Consider the following 20,020-nt stretch of genomic DNA (forward strand, 5'->3'; position numbering starts at 1 on the left):
TAGGCCTGGATAGGAGTTAATTGGGATTAGGGTTTTTCCCATAGAAATGAATGGAAGGTCCCCATTTTGACAGGTTCGCCAACATGTGTGTGTGCGTATCAAACCGTCCACATCACAGGGTTTAGGGGTGCAGACCCCCGCGAACTGGAAAAGATATATAAAAGAAAAAATAACAATTGATTTTTGAAAGACAGTCCACAATGATTCAATGGGTACAACTGTTACCTCATACAGTCACCTGACAGTTTCGGTCTAGCGTTAGGTGTCTGCTTGTTCAACATTATAGTGAAAGGAAGGAACCTTTATTGAAAATTACAGGTAATATCCTGATATTATATTGCGGTCACGGTTAAATAATTTTTCAATGGAATCTGTTAGCTGACATTTGGTAAATGCATCACATAGCCATAGCGAGTGGCTGTCCTAAACATCTTAACGCTACTAGTCTGCTAGCAACTGAGATATTTATTTCAAATTCAAATTTTATTTGTCACATACACAATCATACATAGTATGACATGCAGTGAAATGTGTTTGCAGTGCCCGACCTATTAATAATAAGATAGAATACGAAAATAAAAATAGAAGATAAGAATGAAATGTAGTATAATGAAATGCAAAGTTAAAAATATAAACTGTAATAATAATAGAATATAGAGATAAAAATATAAAAAATATAAAGAGAGTTAAGAATAAAAATAGAAATGGAAATATGTACAAATACAATAAAATGTGCAATTAGCAGCAATATTTATATTTATTTATAATTGTTTTCTAATTTCATTGATTGCGGAGAGTGCTGAGTCATTAGTAATATGCTAATATTCATGCGCCTTTGCTTGTCTGGGGCAGTATTTGTGTTGTAAATGCAAATGTCAGTGCAGCGTTTCCCTAGCTACATCACAGACCTGGCGTAGCCCCTCTAGGCTGGAGTATATACCGCCAGTTTGACAGATTGAATGAAGAAACACTGTTTCGTTTTGTTGATTTAAGCTTGAAGTAAAAAAAATAATTAACAATTCACATTAAATCCTTTTAAACAATCTGCAATTCTTTTTTTAAAAAAAACAACAAAAAAAAAACAACTGATGTCAGGACTTGGCTTCCAGTTGCTCTTTCATGGAAAGATCATCTACTAGCTCAGTGGTCTCATGAAAAATGCCACTGTGGAAAGTCTGTGAAGTTAGACTACACACATCTTTGAAGGACCGTAGGAGGGGCTAGGCGGCGGTCTGGGATGAGTGAATCACGGTGGGTTTCTTAAAGACCGCGTAAATGTTTAGAAGAGGCGCACAAAGGAAGGTGGGCACTTAGCAGTGTTAAAAGAACTGGAAGGGATCACATTCTGGACACTTGAATGAGCTCGTTTGTCCTACAATATCCAGGTGTATAACTATAGGAGCTGGATGTTGAAGTTGGACTGTGAAGAAGCACGAAAGGAAGACTGAAATTTTTACATTTTTAAAACACGATAAACGACAAGGGTATGGTATGGTCGCTCAGCTGCTAGCACTGTGCATAACACTCCGAGCTGGCAGACTGAATCCTGTCCTGGCTCAGCGTGTGTTGAGAGTCTGCACATTCTCCCCTGTTTTTTGCAGGATTCCTTTGGGTACCTAGATTTCCTCTAAAATTCCAAAGAGATGCAGTTCATTTATGTCAGCATGTATACAGAAGAATTTTGTCTACGTAGGCATCAGTAACAGTACTTTAATAACAGGTCTAATAATAACTAGCTGTATGCATTTATTATTAGCAATGACTAAGTGACAATTAATATTTCTATTTATAAACGTGTTACTCGATTTGTCGGCACGATTTAAAAAACTTATATAGGTGCTTCGTATGTCCAGGAGGAAATTGTGAAACCGACTTTATTCATTTCTTTGAGATAAATGCATTGTCACTCAGCACAAAAGTTTGATTTGTTTGTGAATTAGTTATCGATAAATAGCGAACAAGATAGGGTCATTACTTTTGTTTCCATTTGGTACGTGGCTAATCATGTTAGTTCTTTTAAGCTGACTTTTAAACGCCTTGAAAAGAAAACGTGGGATTTAGGGTTAATTGTACAGTTGCTGTTGGAACCGCACCCGTCAGAATCTGTAAACGTAGACCTGCTATAAGAACAATGAAAATCCATACTGTAAGTTAGCATGTATACCTCCATTACCTTCCATAATCCACTAAACACGTGACACAAGTTTCATTGCATTAAATGTATGCATCCTGTAATATAGGCCTATACATATGTTGTAGAGAAGAAACCTTCATGATCACAGAGCAAGATCACCCAAAAACTACACTTTTACAGCAAATTAACGACCACATCAGTATCATCCACCCCTGACCTATAGGAAAATAATAAGACTCCATACATCCTGTAATAACAGTAGCGGTGCAAATCAGATTTTAACAACTTCCTTCAAAATTCCCATCCAGCCCATTTTGTAAGTAGGCGAAAGAATTGAGTTTTAAGCCACTATTTGGCCCCATCCAGAGTTGGGTTTTAATCCAGTGACCCGTCCCATTCATTCGGAAAGACCGAAAACATTGTCTTGACAATTTGTTGCGTGTTAATTAAAATGCTGTTGAAATCGCACAAAGAAGCTTTCAATTAACCGTAATATTTCCTCCTACATATTTTTATTATGAGTAAGGCACGTTTTCGGAACCACACCACCAGTACTTCATCACTCACATCGCATAAAGGCATTTCAGTTGTGCGTTTTAAATTTAGGTTCCCTGGCATCTGCGCATGCGCCAGAACATGTTCCGAAGGAGTGTGTCGTATGTGAAGCATATGGCACATTTATTTAATTGCAAGTATTTGTGATCGTAAGTATTTTTTTAAGTTGTTGCATAGTCGAATAACGTTGCGTTTTAACACGAACAGAGGTGAGGTTCCGAAGTTCAGCGTTGCGTTTGAACAAGCAAACATATCAAAGTATTCTCCTCCTCCTTCTTCTCAGTCTGGGGGACACTATGCACCAACTTTCTTCAAAGTAATACTTCAGCTGCGGCTCCCCTTCCATGCAAAGATGTGCATCGCCGGTGAGTTTGCTCAATCAGTGGAAGACACTGTCTTTTTTTTTGTTAAATAACGTGTTTTCCCGCGGACCGCCTTTAAACAGTAAGGAAACAAAGATGCGATGCCTTGTTACTCCTTGGCTCCGGCGCCTCTTGTGTGTTTCAGCTTGTAAGCGGATCATCCGTGTCTGTACGAGCAATTTCCGAAGAAAACGAGCGTCAAGCCCCTTATATATCGTTATATATATGTATTTTTGCGACGAAAAGGGTCCATTTTGGGATTTGGGATTTCGTTATATAACAGGCGATGCAGTTTTTGCAGTTAAACTGAGTCAGGTTTTCGTATTACGTGTCTATTGTGAAACGCTTTAGAAGTCATTTATAATCTTTTTTTTTGTAGTTTAAAAAGAACAACAGGCCGGGCATTCGTGCTGTATGTAGCCTTGTATATTCGGGTTTTTATTTTTTATGAGAAGTAACTTTTGCGGATGCAGGCTATAAGTTTACAGTAGTAAAGTAATTTGACATACCGCTTCTATGAACAGCACATTTAAACTTAAAAGGATACTTGTGTTTATGATGAGAGGGTTTAAGGGATTTCAATATATCTTTAACAATCGTGCTTTACCACAAGTTATTAGCGGATACCTTCACGCGTGCCTGAGTGCATTTTTATGTAACACTATCAGCTTTGAACACATGCTGCGCAGTGAGTGTTGCTTCACAGTCAGATGTTTACACACAAAATCAACTTTTTTGAACAGGACAGGACATTTCGTAGGACGGAGGCGTTTTAGACGCATGAAATACATGCCCCGATCAGCAATTTTGTGTTCCGGAGACCATATGTCGTTTATGCCGAACCCGACAAGTTGTAACTGGTAATTGTTTGTTTTCTTAAAAAAAAAAAACACAGCGTCGTGTACATCTGATGGCACCAAAATGGACACGCCGCTTAGACACGACCATGTCGTAGCAGAAACACACCTTATTCGTGGTTTTAATGAAAGATGAACACAGATTCATGACGTATTTATAAACTGGTTGAGGTAGGCTTATAACAAGATGGTGATAACGTTTTCATTTTTTAATTTAAAATGTATGGATTTAAAATGTACATATGCCTTGCTCTGAATGAATTCTTGCAAATGTGATTTGATGTTAGAAGTGTGTGTTAGGGAGAGGGAAGAGTGTGTGTTTTGGTCAGACTTATTACCTTGGGAACAATTATGTCAGTAGTTGGCTGGATTTACTAATCTGCCGCTCAGACTGTTTAATGAATATTGCTTATGAAAAGTGGAAAATTAAATGGCTGGTTTTCCTGCACTAATTTAATAGAGCACCCCTCATCATCTATATAAATATTGCCTGTAAAGAGTATGTGTGTGTGTAATATATATATATATATATATATATATATATATATATATATATATATATATTATATGTATTATATATATGTATTTTGAATTCTTTTGGTATTGTGAAAACCTCCTCTGTTTTTATCTTCTTTGTCGTAGTGCAATAACCCTGACTCTTGTGCATCCCCTGAATTTTGTAAGGGCTGACAGTGTTTACAGTAGATAAGTTCCCAAGATGTAAATAGACTGACATACAGGGTTCATGGGATACTCTGATAACAGTGTACTGAGGATCGCCTGCAAATATGTAGATACAGAGACTCTTAAATGACAGTTGAACGTTTCTGAAAGGGGAGCGGAGTGAGTAGCAGTCATTTGTGGTATTAGGAGTGACTTGATAGGGGGTGAAGCCTTCGGAACTACATCTGTTATGACACAGTTTCCTCCACCAGCTCAGCATTTGTTTGATGCCGAAGCTTTTTTTTGTCATTGCAATACATCTGTGTCACTCTATACATCGCCGTGATGTTGGATTGTGTGTCATGTCAGATCAGCAGTACATCGATTGCGCATTTTGAATTCCCCTGGGAATAAGTTCTCATTTCTCCTTTGTTGGAAAAAAAAATGCATGGTTTAAAACTGCAAGGTTATCTACTGCAGTGCACTTTAATGTAAGCGAAAGCAGAAAAGGTAGATATCCTGTTCTTCAGCATGTATAAGTAACAGTATGTATGTGAAGGCCAACATGTTTCAGTTTGTCTGTCAATCATGGTGAGAAGATGCAAGGTATGGTCTGGGTCCCACACTGCGCCCCCCTGATATAATGGTAGGGGAAACACTGAGCGTAGATCAGGGCAAGGCATCCCTGATCCTAGAGTCCCAGCATCCTACCCGGTCTCTGATGACCCTCACCTGATCTCAGGCTCATCTAGTAGGATAAGTTGGATCGAAAACCTCCTGGATTCCAGCAGTCCAGGATCAAGGTAGCCTGCCCCTGGTATTGCATCATAGAACAGCAGGGTCAGTAGACTGACAGACTCAAACAAACAAATGTGAAGTGACCAGTGCCAGGGGGACCTATTTGAATGCTGGGGTAGGTCGTAAGGGGGGCAGCATGGGGGACGTAGCTGTTGCCAAACCTGGCAGAACTGTCTCTGATGCTTCTGCTAGAGAGGAGCAGGAGTCTTCCACGATGCTAGAGGCTTTGTGGGTGCAGAGTTATTATTATTATTAAGTGCTGCATGCACTATCCATTACAGGGACTTGTGTTTTGGTCCTTGCAATCCCCAAACCAAACCATGATGCTGCCGCTCAGAACAGTCTGAAGGCATGTTGTTAGTTATTGGGGGGGGGGGGGGGGGGTGACAATGGGATAAGCTGTGTCTCGTATAGGTTGAAAATGGGACACAGAATTTTATTTATATTTTATTTATACATCCCGCGACATGTTTTTAATTTATTATGTTTGACCAGCAGATCAGTGTTTCGTTTTCCACAAAATATAAAACTATGTAACGTTATTCCAGTAGTCAGCACCAGCAACATAGCCAACACTGGCTATGGTAGACAAAAGTGTATTGGCTATCAGTATCGGTCAGAATTTCCATATCTGCGCACCACAAAAAACAAAATGAAAGCCTGAGCACACAAGAGAAGACCTTTACGTTGAATTCTGGAGATTGAATTTTCCGATGCCAAAATATGGTGATGCAAGCAAAAAAAAATAATTCATTAATGCATTTAGTCTGATTGATACAAAATAATTCCATCCAGCATTTTTTTTCCTCTGCAACTCCTTTTTCTTGTACTTCTGCTTTCAAGTTGGTACTGGGGACATGTGGTCAGTCAGTCAGCAAAGTTTATTGGTATGAGCCCCACCTCTAGTTCCTTTTTGAACAAATAGTTCCTACTATAGAGCAGAACTTGGAGGACCAAAAAAAAAGGACCATTAACTACCTCCTAGGATCTACAATCGGGTTGTGGGAACGATGCTGCAATTTCTGCTGCAATCATACTCATCACTTCTCTCCACCATAAAAGAGCAAACCGATATGAGAAAAGCGCCCATAAAAGAGAGTTTCTTCTGCTCTCTTGCATTTATCTGCCCACATAACTCATTATGCTCGATTTAACTGCTTAAGGATTGTAAACATTAGACTAGCATGATAACCTGTAGGTACAGAACAGATGGTAGGCCGCAGGAACATCTAACTATTTGTTTTCCCTCTTGTAACCAGGCAGGATTCTGTTCTATATATAATAACTTGGATTTACTTGGGAATATTGCATTATCAATGTCTGTAATAGTCTAATTAGTACCGGTACTGAAGAAATGTGGCACTTCAGTGCCTTTTCAGTACTAGTATCCAATGCAATACTACTTCAGACTAATTTTTCTACTGGTAGTACTGGTACTCCTCACTGAAAATTTTAGGAATATCAGCGCAAAGTTTTGGCGCACCACTTAAATCAACATCCAACGCAACACATTCATATTTTTTTCCCATCTTAACTGTATTACTGATAAATGCTTTGACAATGAATATACAATTTATAGAAATAACAATGTGTTATTTTATTTTAAAGCAAAAAGTCACAGAGTGAAGTAGTGCTTAAGAGAAAAAAAAGCATTAAATTAAATGGTGTTTTTTTAAACATCAAATAATACTTTATGTTTACCTTTGTAAATTTATGTGGTCAGCTGCTCTTCCGCCAGTGCATCTGTCACTGCATAGTTTCTGCTATGTAAATTCAGGCTGTTATTGTGCTGTTGAGTGTTTCATGGGGCATTTTTCCACCCAAATTCAGGAACCTAGTTCCTGGTTCTGAGTTCCAGAGCCATTTCGACTGGCAGCTTTTGTAGCTTCTGGCCACTTTCGTTTATTGCTTTTCCACTGTACAACAGGAACTGGGACCTTCAGGCTAAACAAGCATGGGAGACGCAAAAAGGTTGTAGGTTAAACTTCACACGTAATTTCATAGGAAACTACTCCGTCACCCCAAAACAGTGGAGGATGAGCAAGTTGTTTTGTTAGATGTTTATTAGTTACTAGGTCTTTTATTTATATGACCTGCGACATGTGTTTATAATTCATTATTAAATCTGGCCAGCATATCGATCTTTAATTTACCACAGAATAAAAAAAAAACTATGTAATGTTTTGATAATAAGCACTGCGAAGTTTCACTGTCGGCACCATGCGTTATTACGCATAAATATTTTGGTTATCAGTCAAATTTCAGAATCAGAATCAGAATCCTTTTTATTAGCCAAGTATATTTCCATACAAGGAATTTGCCTTGGTGGTGCTTTTAGAAGACATTACAAAAAACAATTATCAAAGGTATGTACAGAAAGTAATAATCACTAGATTGGCAATTGGGTAATGTGATAATTATATGGTAATTTTTAACAATAGCAGTAATGATGATAGTGATATGATTAAACATGTAATATGTATGTGTATGTATGCACATAGTAATAATTGTAGTATAAATATTAAACTATATTTTACAATGCTGTGAAGACAGTTTTAGACTACGCCGTGATTTGCGATTGAGTAAGTGATTACACAATCAGCTGAAATTTCATATCCTGTCTGATGCAAGAACTGTTCAGATCAGCAGTAAAATTGAACCATTTATTTTCGCAAGTATATAAAATGTTTGTATCATAATGTAATCCTGAAGCGTCACGGAGTGGTCAAATCACTCGTAGTTTATCTTGTTTTGACTGCAAAAAAGTTCATATTATGAACACACATTTGAATTTAATAACTGTAGTTTTAACAATTTTTTTTTTACATTTTAGGTATATTTTATGTAACATTACTTGTTACACTGTGGGAATCTGGGGTTTCACTGAGTATGAAGCCAAAATCTATTCTTACCCGTTGTTTAGAATTATTATTAGGCCTATATGGTATGTTTGGTATCTCTATTAAATTGATTAATTATAATCATGTTAATTCATGTATTGAAAGGAGTTTGACAGTAGTCAGTGTTTAGTACTGCTGTAAGGTAAACACTACCAGGTTACAAAATGGTTAACAATTGAGAATATTCATTCATAATTTAGAAAAGTAATCAAAAAGTAATCCAATGTAATTAGTTACATTACTTTCATATAGTAATTGAAATAGTTAAACTACTATTACATTTTAAATAGAGTAACTTGTAATTGTAACGAATTACATTTCCAAAGTAACCTTCCCAACACAGATGTGGTGAGCAGGGTGAGATGGGTCCTCAATGATTTTTTTATGCTCGTTTCCTGGTTCTGGTGATTAATCTTAGTTCAATTGAACCTTTATTTAACCAGGTTTGTCCCTTTGAGATCACAGATCTCTTTTTCAAGGGAGACCTGACCAAGGTAGCAGCAACACAGTGTTAGTGCAGAGTCTTACATAATATTACAAAAACATAATCAGAATATACATTTACATACAGACACCCTAGTCTCCAGAGTCTTTACAAGAGTTTTAAATTCCTTCAGGGGTATTAAGTTGTGCAGACGGAGTTCAGCTTGAAGTCTGTTCCATGTGTCAGGTGCTGAAAACCTGAAGGCTTTCTTTCCCAGTTCAGTTTACTTTAGGAACAACCAGATTTAGAAAGTCCATCGAGCGAAGATTACGACGTCCTTGCTTCCAGGTCAGGAATGATGATAAATAGGAAGGAAATTTACCCAGAGTGGCTTTGTAAATGAACATATAACAGTGAGTGAGGCGACGAGCTTGTAATGAAGACCAATTTACTTTGGCATAAAGCACACAGTGATGAGTTAGAGAACCGCTTTTTGAAATGAACTTCAGTGCTCCATGATACACACTATCTAACATGTGCAAACAATGAGCAGATGCATGCATGTACAGTACATCACAAGTGGATGATAGGTAAAAACGTTGATTCAACTAGTTTTAATTTTACATAGAAAGAAAAGCACAATTTGTTTCTATAATAGAATCCTAAAAGGGATTTCAGCTTTTTTTGTTATATACTTAATATGTTTCTTACAAGACAGGTGGTCGTCAATGAAAAGTCCTAGATATTTTAAATTAGACACCAATTCTATTTGTTGACAATCTCTTGTTAAAATTTTTCCAGCTAATGTTAATCTGTTTTTGAAGTGGTGAAGAACATGTTTTGTTTTGTCAGCATTTAAACTGAGTTGTAGATGACAAAGTTGTTCTTGCATTTTGTCAAAAGCATCTTGAAGATATTTAAAAGCCTTTGCGGGAGTAGGTGCAGAGCAGTAGATGAAAAGTTGAAAAGGTGAAAAGTTGAGTTTGGAATGTTCCGTCCCAGGTTATTTATATATATGCTGAACAATAATGGGGCAAGAATCGAACCTTGTGGGACCCCCTTACGAATATGCAATAAATCTGAGGTAGAACCTTCTGGTTGAACTGCCTGGGTTCTTCCTGTGAGATAGTTTGCAAACCACCCAACTGTTTGTTTGGAAAAACCAATATCTATAAGACAATTAATCAAAATTTTATGATCAACAGTGTCAAAGGCTTTAGATAAGTCTAAAAACAAAGAAAGGCAACATTGTTTGATATCAAGGGCTTTTATGATGTCGTTTATGACCTTCATCACAGCAGTGGTAGTGCTATGATTTTTACGAAAACCTGATTTCGTAATGTAAACTGTGATGTAGAGTGTCTGGAGGGTAGGCAGGTTACAGCCGATCATTCGCTCTGTTGAGTGGATGATGTGTTGCAGTCTGGCCTTGTCTCCTTCAGTGGCTGATCCAAACCAGACTGAGATGGAGGAGGTGAGGATGGACTCGACTGCAGCATAAAACTGGACCATCGTAGACTGAGAGAGATGGTGCATTTTTAACTGCCTCAGAAAGTAAATCCTCTGCTGGGCTCTCTTTGTGATGGAGGTGATGTTGAGCTGCCATTTCAGGTCGTGGGAAATTGTAGGCCCTAGGAATTTAAAAGATTCAACAGTGCTGACAGTTGAGCCTTGTATGGTTATGGGTGGGACACTAGGTGGGGGATTTCGCCTAAAGTCCACCACCATCTCAACAGTTTTTTGGGCATTAAGTTCCCGGTTATTTGAACAACACCATGTTGTCAACTGCTTGATCTCCTCTCTGTATGCTGACTCGTCGCTGTGTTGGTTTGAGAATGAAGCATGGATCCAATTACCTGATCTGTACCACCTGCCCAATTTGCACCTAGCATGTTTGCACCGCATCATATTTTCAGTCTATTTTACTGTCTATATTTACAGCAAACTTCGGGGTCCACTCTATTGTTTAGCGAGAACTGGTATTAATGATTCCACTGCCTGAAAAAAAATCTGTTTTCTTTGCTTGCCATTTTAAGTATTTACCCCCCAGTTGTTTATTTGCAGTTTTTGGATCAACAGGATTACGTAAGCATCCCATACCTGAAACTTTAGTATATATTTTCATTGTTTGAAATTGCTGCTATCCAGCGACATGGCTTTTTGGTATACTAACTTTGGTTCACTCTGAACTGAAGGGACATATACGGGCTCCCCACTGTGACTGGGTTTCTAACGAGACCCATAATCATGCACTCAGACAGAAGTGCAGGCGCTGTGCAGAACTTTTATTAAACAGACAGAGATAACAAAGTATCCAAAATCGGAATATCTGGCTTAATACGCCATTCTGGGCTGGTGGAGATCACTCACAAGCAGCCTGTAAATGACCAGTGAAAAGAAATGTTAATGGGACCGGACTAAGTTATGAAAATGTTGCGAAAGGGAGTGCTACAAATTGGGCAGTCATAAAACATGCTGTGAATGTAATGCTGAGCATCTGCTGATGTTCAAGGTGCAGACTGGGCTTGCAGTGTCAGAGGAACATCCCTACCGAGAACACAGACTGTACTTGTGGTCTTGGCAAGACTGGTCTTGCTAACTTGCCTTCCAAGAACAAACTTGGGGTGCAATGAATCATGGGATTGGTCTTGTTTGGTGGGGATGCAACCGATGTGCCCTTGATATTTAGGATGGATCATGTCCAACAACCAGTGATTTTTACCGTCTTCTGTACTTGTTCATAGTATTGGAACTTGTCTTTGGCAATGGAAGATGATGTAAAAACAGGTAGACGAGAACACAAGTACGGTTAAGTACGCATTGAGATTCGCCAACATATTTCACCTTCGCCACTTCTGGAGGTAACACGACGAATCTATTCAGCTGCCTTAAAAGGAAGTATCCGACAAAACTTTAAAATAAAAGATTAACTCAGGATTTGAAAACAGGTCTTTAATGCAATATTGTGGTTTAAATGGTGTTAGTAGATAAGTCCTTAGGGTGGTTTGAGTCTGGGTATTCTTGACGTTACTTTTCAGAATTGGGAAGAAAGATTGCAATTCAGATTGATTATTGCAGTTGTGTGTTAAAGTTAGCAATTTGATTTCCCATCCCTACTTAAACGTATCCTGTAGACCAGGGGTGCCCAAATCCAGTCCTGGAGGGCCAGAGCCCTGCACATTTTTGGGTTTCCCCTCATTTAACACACCTGATTCAACTGCTTGTGCTAATTACCACACAGCACTTGAGCTGAATCATTTATGGTGGAACAGGGAAAGAACTAAGCTACACTGGGCTCCGGCCCCCCAGGACTGGATTTGGACACCCCTGCTGTAGAATGAATGTGTCCTGCCCGGATCGTCCGCTCCTTCCGTGTGCCACGCCCCCTCGTTAACCCTGTGTGGATTCCCCGTGTTTACCAGCTCTTCCTGATTGCTGTCATTAGTTTCCGTTTGTTTCCCCAGTCCGGTCATTGTAATGTCAGCCTGTGTTTTGCCTGCTCCTTTTGTTACTGCTTCTACTAAACCCCGTGTTTGCCCCGACTCTTGGCTTCCTGCGCCTTTTCTACGCTCCGTGCGCCGTCAAGCGTGACAGAGTTTTTGAAATTTCATTTTCGATCACTCATGATTACTGGAGAATGTACGAGATTTTCTTACAATCATTAATGTATTTTAAAACATTTATATGGTGGTGTCAGCATTTTGTCCAGATTAAAAATGGGGAAAAATACAATTAGCTTGCAAATACTCAGTTCAGGTTTCTGCTGCAGTTCCGATGTAACCCAAAAATAAAAACCATATATTTTGTTAATCAATGTTGTAGATACAGGGGACATCTGTGGTTGTATAAAAATGCTTGATCCTTTGAACTTATACTTCTGTTGATTCCCTAGCAATACCACGAGGATTTTAGAGGTCCTATTTACTAAAAATTAAGGCCACACTCTGAGCTAGACGGTGTCGCTTCTTTTCAGTGAGTGAATTCATGACGTTTATCCTACTTCCTTTGATTCATACTTCCAGTGCTCTTTGGCTGTCAATACCCTTGACAGCATGGTATTGCTGACATGCATCATTTCCAGGTGAAACTCCATGCTGAAGTATGGCATTTAATGGAGGACAGACATTACAAATGAATGTTTGTGCGGTTTTTCGCAGTTGAGTTCATTTATGATAAGATACGTGGCTTTAGTCGGAATGTAGGTATTTAAATCGGCGTATTTGTTTTTGGGATGGTGTGTAAGTCTGGTGCTTTACTGAGTAGCAACCAAAGCCTAGTTTAAGGGTGATGTTTGGAAACCAGACCTTATGAACGTCAGGATCATCCATTTATGAGGCCACAGAGAACTGAGGCCTCTCTTCAGAAAGCACTTATGGTACAGATTTCTCTTTAAAAATCCTGGAGGACACCCCCGTTGCCTTGTTGCGGCAGTTGACAATGTATGTTAGCTCTCAATGTTTTTGCTTTTCATTCAACAAGGTGGAGAAGAGCCTGATGCTTCATGAGATACATAACCCTGTTTGTTGGAATATTTGTTGCATGTGTGGAGAAATATCAGCTTTATGAAGCTACCAGAATATCCAAAATACTGCACCCGATTGTTTATATTCAGGCTGAGGAAGAAGTGTTGAGCAACAGGCTGCAAAATGCTTGGTGGGTTCATGCACCCCTGGGGTCTTATCAGGTCTTCTGGATGCACTCAAAATGGACCCCACAATGACACAGGAAGAACATGCAAACTCCACACACATGATATTTTGGTCGGAGACTCGAATCCAGTTCCCACAAGTGTGAGGTGACAGTGCTAACCACTGCGCCCCCCCCCCCCCCAGCTCTGTGAAATTGTCATCATTATTTGTGTATAAAACTACCATTGGCCCGTTGCCCAGTACCTCCTAAAGGTCTGAAGTCTGTTTAAGAACACATAGTGTTGCGGCGTATATATTTTTTTGTAAGCTTGTACGCTGTAAAATGTCAGCGATATCAAACATTGAGAGCCCTAATGTCACAAGAATAATCACAAGGACTACAGTGAATGGTATGTAATGACAAAAGGACGTCTTGTTCGAAATCTGGTAAACCTGCCCCAGACATTGAAGCTTTTGTGTCAGTAGAAGATGTGATTGGTGTCTGAAGTTCTCAGCTGCAGTGTTAGGGTAAGTGAATCTTTGGTAGATTTAAACTGTGCTCAGAGTTTTAGTATCAGTTTCTGGTAGGCTTTGTCCCTCCCATCGATATTCCTCAGAGGTATCGAGTGGACTTGGTGTTAGATGTTATCTGTCTTTTACTTTAGTAAAACCCCTGGTTACGTTTGATTTGAAATGTTGCCGTTCACATGAGTTTATATGACCAGAGGTGAGAATATCGATTCCTTGAAAGGATAGAGAGCTTAAGTTCTGGATACTTTTTGTGTAGAAAACACAGGAGAGTCTTTGTCAGTGCTTTTTAATAATTAAAGCTTAATTATTTAAGAGCAAAAGTCAAACTCATGCGTGCCAAAGTGAGAGAAATCCACTTAGGATTTGCGTCACAACAAATTGAAAAATGAAGTTCACAGAAACAGAACGTACCTTACCTTGTCCAGGACATTTATTGGCATGTCGTATGACTGAATTAAATATCTGCTTCCACCGTCCTCTTGTTAATGTTGTCTTGCCTTGTTTTTTTTTGTGGGTATTGATCTGTTTAAAACTTCGTGGTGGGAAACTGAGGTTCTCAAAATAGCCCTTTTTGGTGCAGTGCTGGGTCTGCTGGCTCCATTGACCTTCCTGTTTTTGCGACAGTTGGTTTTCTGTTTTATCTAAAGGAAATGGAAAACGTGCAGCAGCTTCGGCATTCACAGATCAAGTCATGTCAAGTGGACTTAATGGTTGTGGCAGCCGCACTCTCAGAGCCACACAGTGGTCTGAGAAACGCCTCCGCAGACCTGCGGTGCGGCGTCAGACACATGGAGGGCTGCAGGGGGTGAGGGGCAGATTAAGTACACAAGTACAAACATGGGATTTGGACAGGGACAACGCATAGCGCAGGTGACACAATAGGAGGGCAAACTCGCAGCATATATATGAATAGCGTGAATGGAATTATGCATGTGGATCAGGGAACACAGCAGCAGTTGGCTTTGCATACTTTAACTCAGTCAGATAAGATTTGAATACTAAAAATGCCTTTTTCAGTTACGACAATGTTAAAAGGAATCCGTAAGAATGATGCTTTGTTGCTATATACAGAAATGGAGAATGAAACTGAAGCACATGATTTTAGACTACAATAATTTATTAGTATGGGGTAGGGCCTCCTTTCACAGCCAATACAGCATCAGTTCGTCTTGGGAATGACAGACACAAATCTTTCACAGTGGCCTGAGGGATTGTTCCTCTTGCAGAACAGTGGTCAGGTCACTATGTGATGCTGGTGGAGGAAAACGTTTCCTGACTCACGCTTCCAAAACACCCCAAAGAGTCTCTGTAATATTCAGATCTGGTGACTGTGCAGGTCATGGGAGATGTTCAATTTTAAGCTTCATTAAACCACTCTGCTACCATTCTTGCTGTGTGTATTTGTGCCTTAACACCCTGATAGATGGCACCACCTTAATGGTACGATGTTTGAACCACTGTGTGAACATGGTCCTCCAGAATGCTTCAGTAGTACTTGACAGGGACATGCCCATCTAGAAGAAGTACAGGGCAGTGTACAAAAACACAAGAATATAAAACAGGTTAAAATTAGACAAAGCAGTTGAATGCACAGCAGCCGTGGAGCTCACAGTGACAGCTTTGGTGGAAACAGAACGAAGGTGCACATTTAATTCTGCAGTGAGTTGGACAGCTGTGGTTTTAAGGTTTTTTGGACACAATCTTGGTTAGTAACCGGACATCCCTTTCAGACAGCTTCCTCTTGCATCCACAGTTACTCCTGTTTGATGTGGTCTGTCCTTCGTGGTGGTATGCTGATATTACCCTGGATACCGTGATATTACCCTGGATACCGTGATATTGCCCTGGATACCGTGCTCCCGATACATTATAAAGAGTTGCAGTCCTGGTCACAGATGTGCCAGCGAGACACACACCAACTGTGATATGTTGTGTGAATTGCTATATTTTACTTACAACTATTGCTTTGTGAATTCAAGCTTCACACTCTGCTCTTCACAATGGAATATGCAAACAGTGAAGATATATAACTGTGAAACCTCAAACACTAGTTTGGCCAGTATTTCAGTTTAATTTTCCATCCCCTCTATAAACATTAGCCTAATTTTCAAGTTCAACCAGCTATCTTAGGTTGTATGTGTTCATTGATGTGACCATCCCTTTCAGCTATCTTCCCTAAATACATCTCAATTACTCAATCTATCACAGACTTAATTACTAATTATTATTATTATTATTATTATTGTTCTTACTGTTAATTTATTATTTGTTATTTGGAATGATGCTGCCAGTGCATGTGTTCTTTTTTTTTTTTTTTAAATATTAATATTAAAGCCTTTTTAAAACCAGTATAAGAGAGGCAAGCTTGACATTTCAAAATTGAACTATTTACAAAAACACATGGTTCGTAACGGCAAGAAGGGACCTGCTTTCATGATTTTGAAGACGATCCTAAACTTCATGTGTATAATACTAATATATATTTATCTGTGCAGTTCAGCAGCATTTTGTCAATTGGGCAGCAACCTTATACACATAAGCAAGGCAAACCTAACAAGCTAGGGTCGTGGACTTGTTGGATTGCAAGTTCCACTCCCAAGAGCAAGAGTCTGAGGAGAAGAAGCCCAGAAACGTGAAGATATCCCCTAGTCCAGTAGTCCTTATGCGGGGCGAGTATGGTGCCGGGGGGGGGGGGGCTTAACGGTCCCAGCTGTCGAAAGATGAGCTGGTGCGTATGATCTGTGTTCCCTCGAGAGGATTCCGAAAGTGAACAAGAAAATAACGCGTATGTAAGCCATGATATTTTCATTGTGTGACAGTCTATAATTTGTGTGTACAGTCAGCAGCTACTGGCTGCGTTTTGCCTGCCTTACCTGTAATTAAACCCCGTGTTCCCCGATAGCCTGACGTCTGCACCTTTGTCCCCGTTCCGTCCCCGCTCCGCACGACAATATTATTATAATTAAATGTATTAATGGTTTATTATTAGTATTAAAATAATTAATATGAAATCTTTATTTTAAAATGCATTTTATTATATAATAATAATTACTGTTACCGTCTATCAATGTCTAATTGTATTTTTACCGTCGAAATATATGTATTCAGCCAGTGTAAACACGCACGATGCTATCACAGCGAATGCGAGGCTGAGACTGAAGCGTTACCCTTTGTTTCCGCTGAGAGACGTGCCGCGTGACTCATTTCCCTGCGCGTACAAGAACTGGTTGGTTCGACTTTTAAGAAATTCGAGTTCTAATGAGTTCGAGAACTGAGGTACCACTGTATGTGTATTTTGCCTGTTTAGCTTGAGTTGGCATAGAGTTAGTGAGCCTATGTTTTTCTAGTTGTCCTATTGTATAGTGGACATTTTACACACCCCTCGTTTTACACACTACAGGAAATGATGTTGTACAAGCATTACGATGAATACAGAGTTTACACAGGAGTGAAAGGAATGGTTGTTTATGGCGTGTTGATCGAATAGTGCTCACAATAATAGACGAAAGCTTCAGTTTGGAGAACGTGAACACTGTGATGAGTAATCACTCACACATGACACACTCTTCTCAAACTGTTGACTGAGTACACAAAACCTTGACTTTTTGCCTGTGGGAATGGAACCTGTTTCGTGGAATCTGTTTCAGATAAGATTCCTTTAATGTCAATGCAGTACCACGAAGTTTTTTAAAATATTTTGCGTGGTTATGTATGTGTATACATAGAATGCATACTATTGTAAACTTTGTAGCAGCTGATATATTGCCCTCCAGGATATTGCACAATGAGACCCGGGTTATTGTCACTATCATAGGAAATCTATATGTACGTCATTACAAGGTGAGTCATTACAAATGAAATGTAAGCATGGACATAGATATGAGAATGAAAGTCAGTGCAGTTTTCTATAGACACAGCTGTTACTGTTGAAATGTTGATGGTTACACGTGTCCCAAAACAGACTGTCGTTGTTTTCATTGTTCAGTTCTTGTTTGGCTGTTTTAAAGCTGTTCTAAAGTCTGTTTGTTAGTGATTTCATAGACCTGGTAGACCTGTAACGTCTTCCAGAAGACAGTGGGTGAAACAGATGATGTCCAGGGTGGGATGGGTCATTGATTTTGTTAGCTGCTCTACTGAGACTGGGGGGCTTGAATAGCACTTCCCCAAAGAGGCCAGTGGGCAGCCTTTGATCTTCTGGGCTGTGTTGATGACTCGCCGAAATGCTCTCCTGTCTGCTGCTGAACAGCTGTCATACCACACGGAGATACAGTACATCAGCACACTGTCCATGGCCCAGCAGTAATAGGGCACCAGCAGCTTCTTGTGCAGGTTTTTCTGAAGATCCTTAGGAAGTTGTGTCACTGCTCTGCCTTCTTGACTACTGTCAAATTGAAATATTTACAGAAACACGTCCAGGAAAGACCTTCAGTGATGGTCAAACCCAGGAAATGGAAAACAGGGACCCTTTCCACACTTCCGATTGTGCTATAGTGGGTTCACATTATTCTTCTGAAAGTCTGTTATTAGTTCTTTTGTTTTTGTGGCGTTCACACCCAAGATTGGTGTTCAGGAAACACATGGTCAGTTTTTGGGTGTCTCCTCCTGAGAAGTCCAACCACAGTCACATCCTCCACAAACTTGTAGGTGTTAGCTGGATGGATGGGGGTGCAGTCGTGTGTAAAGAAGGCATAGAGAAGAGGGCTGAGCACACAGGTCTGGGGGGGTGACAGTGCTGAGTGTAACGGTGGGTGAGAAGTGGGAACCAAGTCTGGCATTCTGGGGGCAGTTAGTTGGAAAGTCCTAAGTCTGTGAATTTAGCGACCAGTCTGCCCGGGATGACAGTGGACAGCAGAGCTGTCTTTGAAAAGCATCCTCACGTAGCTCCCCTGGTGTTCAAGGTGTGTCATTGCAGTGTGAAGAGCAGTGGTAGTGGCTGGCATCGTTTTGTAGGTAAACTGCTTTGGGTTGAAGGTGGATGGGAGGCAGGCATTGATGTGCTGCATAGCCAGTGTGAAAGAAAAATGGTAAATCGACCTCTCTGATAACTCTAGGTAAGTCACTTGGAATAAAACTCCAGACCGCTCCATTGGTTCACCTTGGCAGCACGGTACATCCACCCATTTTGCTCATTTTTCCAAAACATTTCTCAACTTCTAGACTCCTACTTGAGATATGGATATAGGTATTGATTCACTGTAAATACATGGTTAACATATGATTAACATAACTACTTATACATTAGTACTACCACATAACATACTATGTATGGCCTACTGCAACTATTTTATAACTACAACTCTTTGTGCACCAGTTGGGGGAGCTTTGAATTGCTTCCTGCCGGTGGTTTCTCCTCCCACCTTCTCCGCTGCCCGTCTCTCCAAGGTCTTCCGGGTCTGAGGGACTAACCACGTGCAGGCTACCATGAGGCAAGGACACAGAGTTCAAAACAATCCCTCCTTGCCTAAGGCCTAAGACATAACAGACCCAATATGCCTCCCCTCCCAGGCCTACCAATGTCAAATTTTCTTTCCACACCAGTTTCTCAAAGCATTTCATTGTAACTGGTGTTAGTGCGACCGATTGATAATCGTTGGGGCTGCTGATGACATTCTTTTTTGTCGGTGGAATGATTGTGGCAGACTTCAGCCGATGCGGGATGATGGGCTTTGATAGTGACAGGTTGAAGATCTTTGTGAAGATCTCGGAGAGCACAGTCCTTCAGCACCCTTCATGACACACCATCAGGGCCAGCAGCCTTTCCTGGATTCATGGCTCTGAGCACCTGCCTCTCTTCATGTTCCTGCACCATGAGGATGTGGCTGTTGGGGGGTTAAGGTGTCGGGTCTGTTTCCTTTGTTTCCATCTCAAAGCGAGAAAAGAAACAATTAAGTTCCTCTACAAGCAGGATGTCTGCAGGTGGGGGGTGTTCCGTTACTTGAACAGCATTTTGACGTATTTTGTCAAATATAGCAGAGTGTGTTTGATGTGTTAGTTCTCCAAGTCCTGATTTTCATAGATGTTCCAACTTATCCTTTCAAATTTATCCTGCTGTTGCAAGGAAGCTCCTTCAGTCCATGTCTTAACAGTCATTGTGGTGGTTCGAGCTTTTCTCCTCAGGGGAGTCTATGCTGCGGTTAGGACTAGGAGTATGGGTAAGTGGTCTGATCT

At 40.1% G+C, this 20,020-nt stretch overlaps 1 protein-coding gene across 2 annotated transcripts in view; it reads left to right on the forward strand.

Annotated features, from left to right (window-relative positions):
• The first annotated feature begins 2,702 nt into the window (after positions 1-2,702).
• LOC111849523 (CMP-N-acetylneuraminate-beta-galactosamide-alpha-2,3-sialyltransferase 4-like) overlaps positions 2,703-20,020 on the forward strand; it is a 36,643-nt gene continuing 19,325 nt past the window's right edge. For both annotated transcript variants that reach the window (XM_023822456.2, XM_023822462.2), the window contains exons 1-2: positions 2,703-2,838; positions 2,973-3,054. The gene's annotated coding sequence lies outside the window, so the exon portion shown is untranslated. The remainder of the gene's footprint in view (positions 2,839-2,972; positions 3,055-20,020) is intronic.

Source organism: Paramormyrops kingsleyae, chromosome 17 (assembly GCF_048594095.1).
Source record: "Paramormyrops kingsleyae isolate MSU_618 chromosome 17, PKINGS_0.4, whole genome shotgun sequence".
Taxonomy (NCBI): domain Eukaryota; kingdom Metazoa; phylum Chordata; class Actinopteri; order Osteoglossiformes; family Mormyridae; genus Paramormyrops; species Paramormyrops kingsleyae.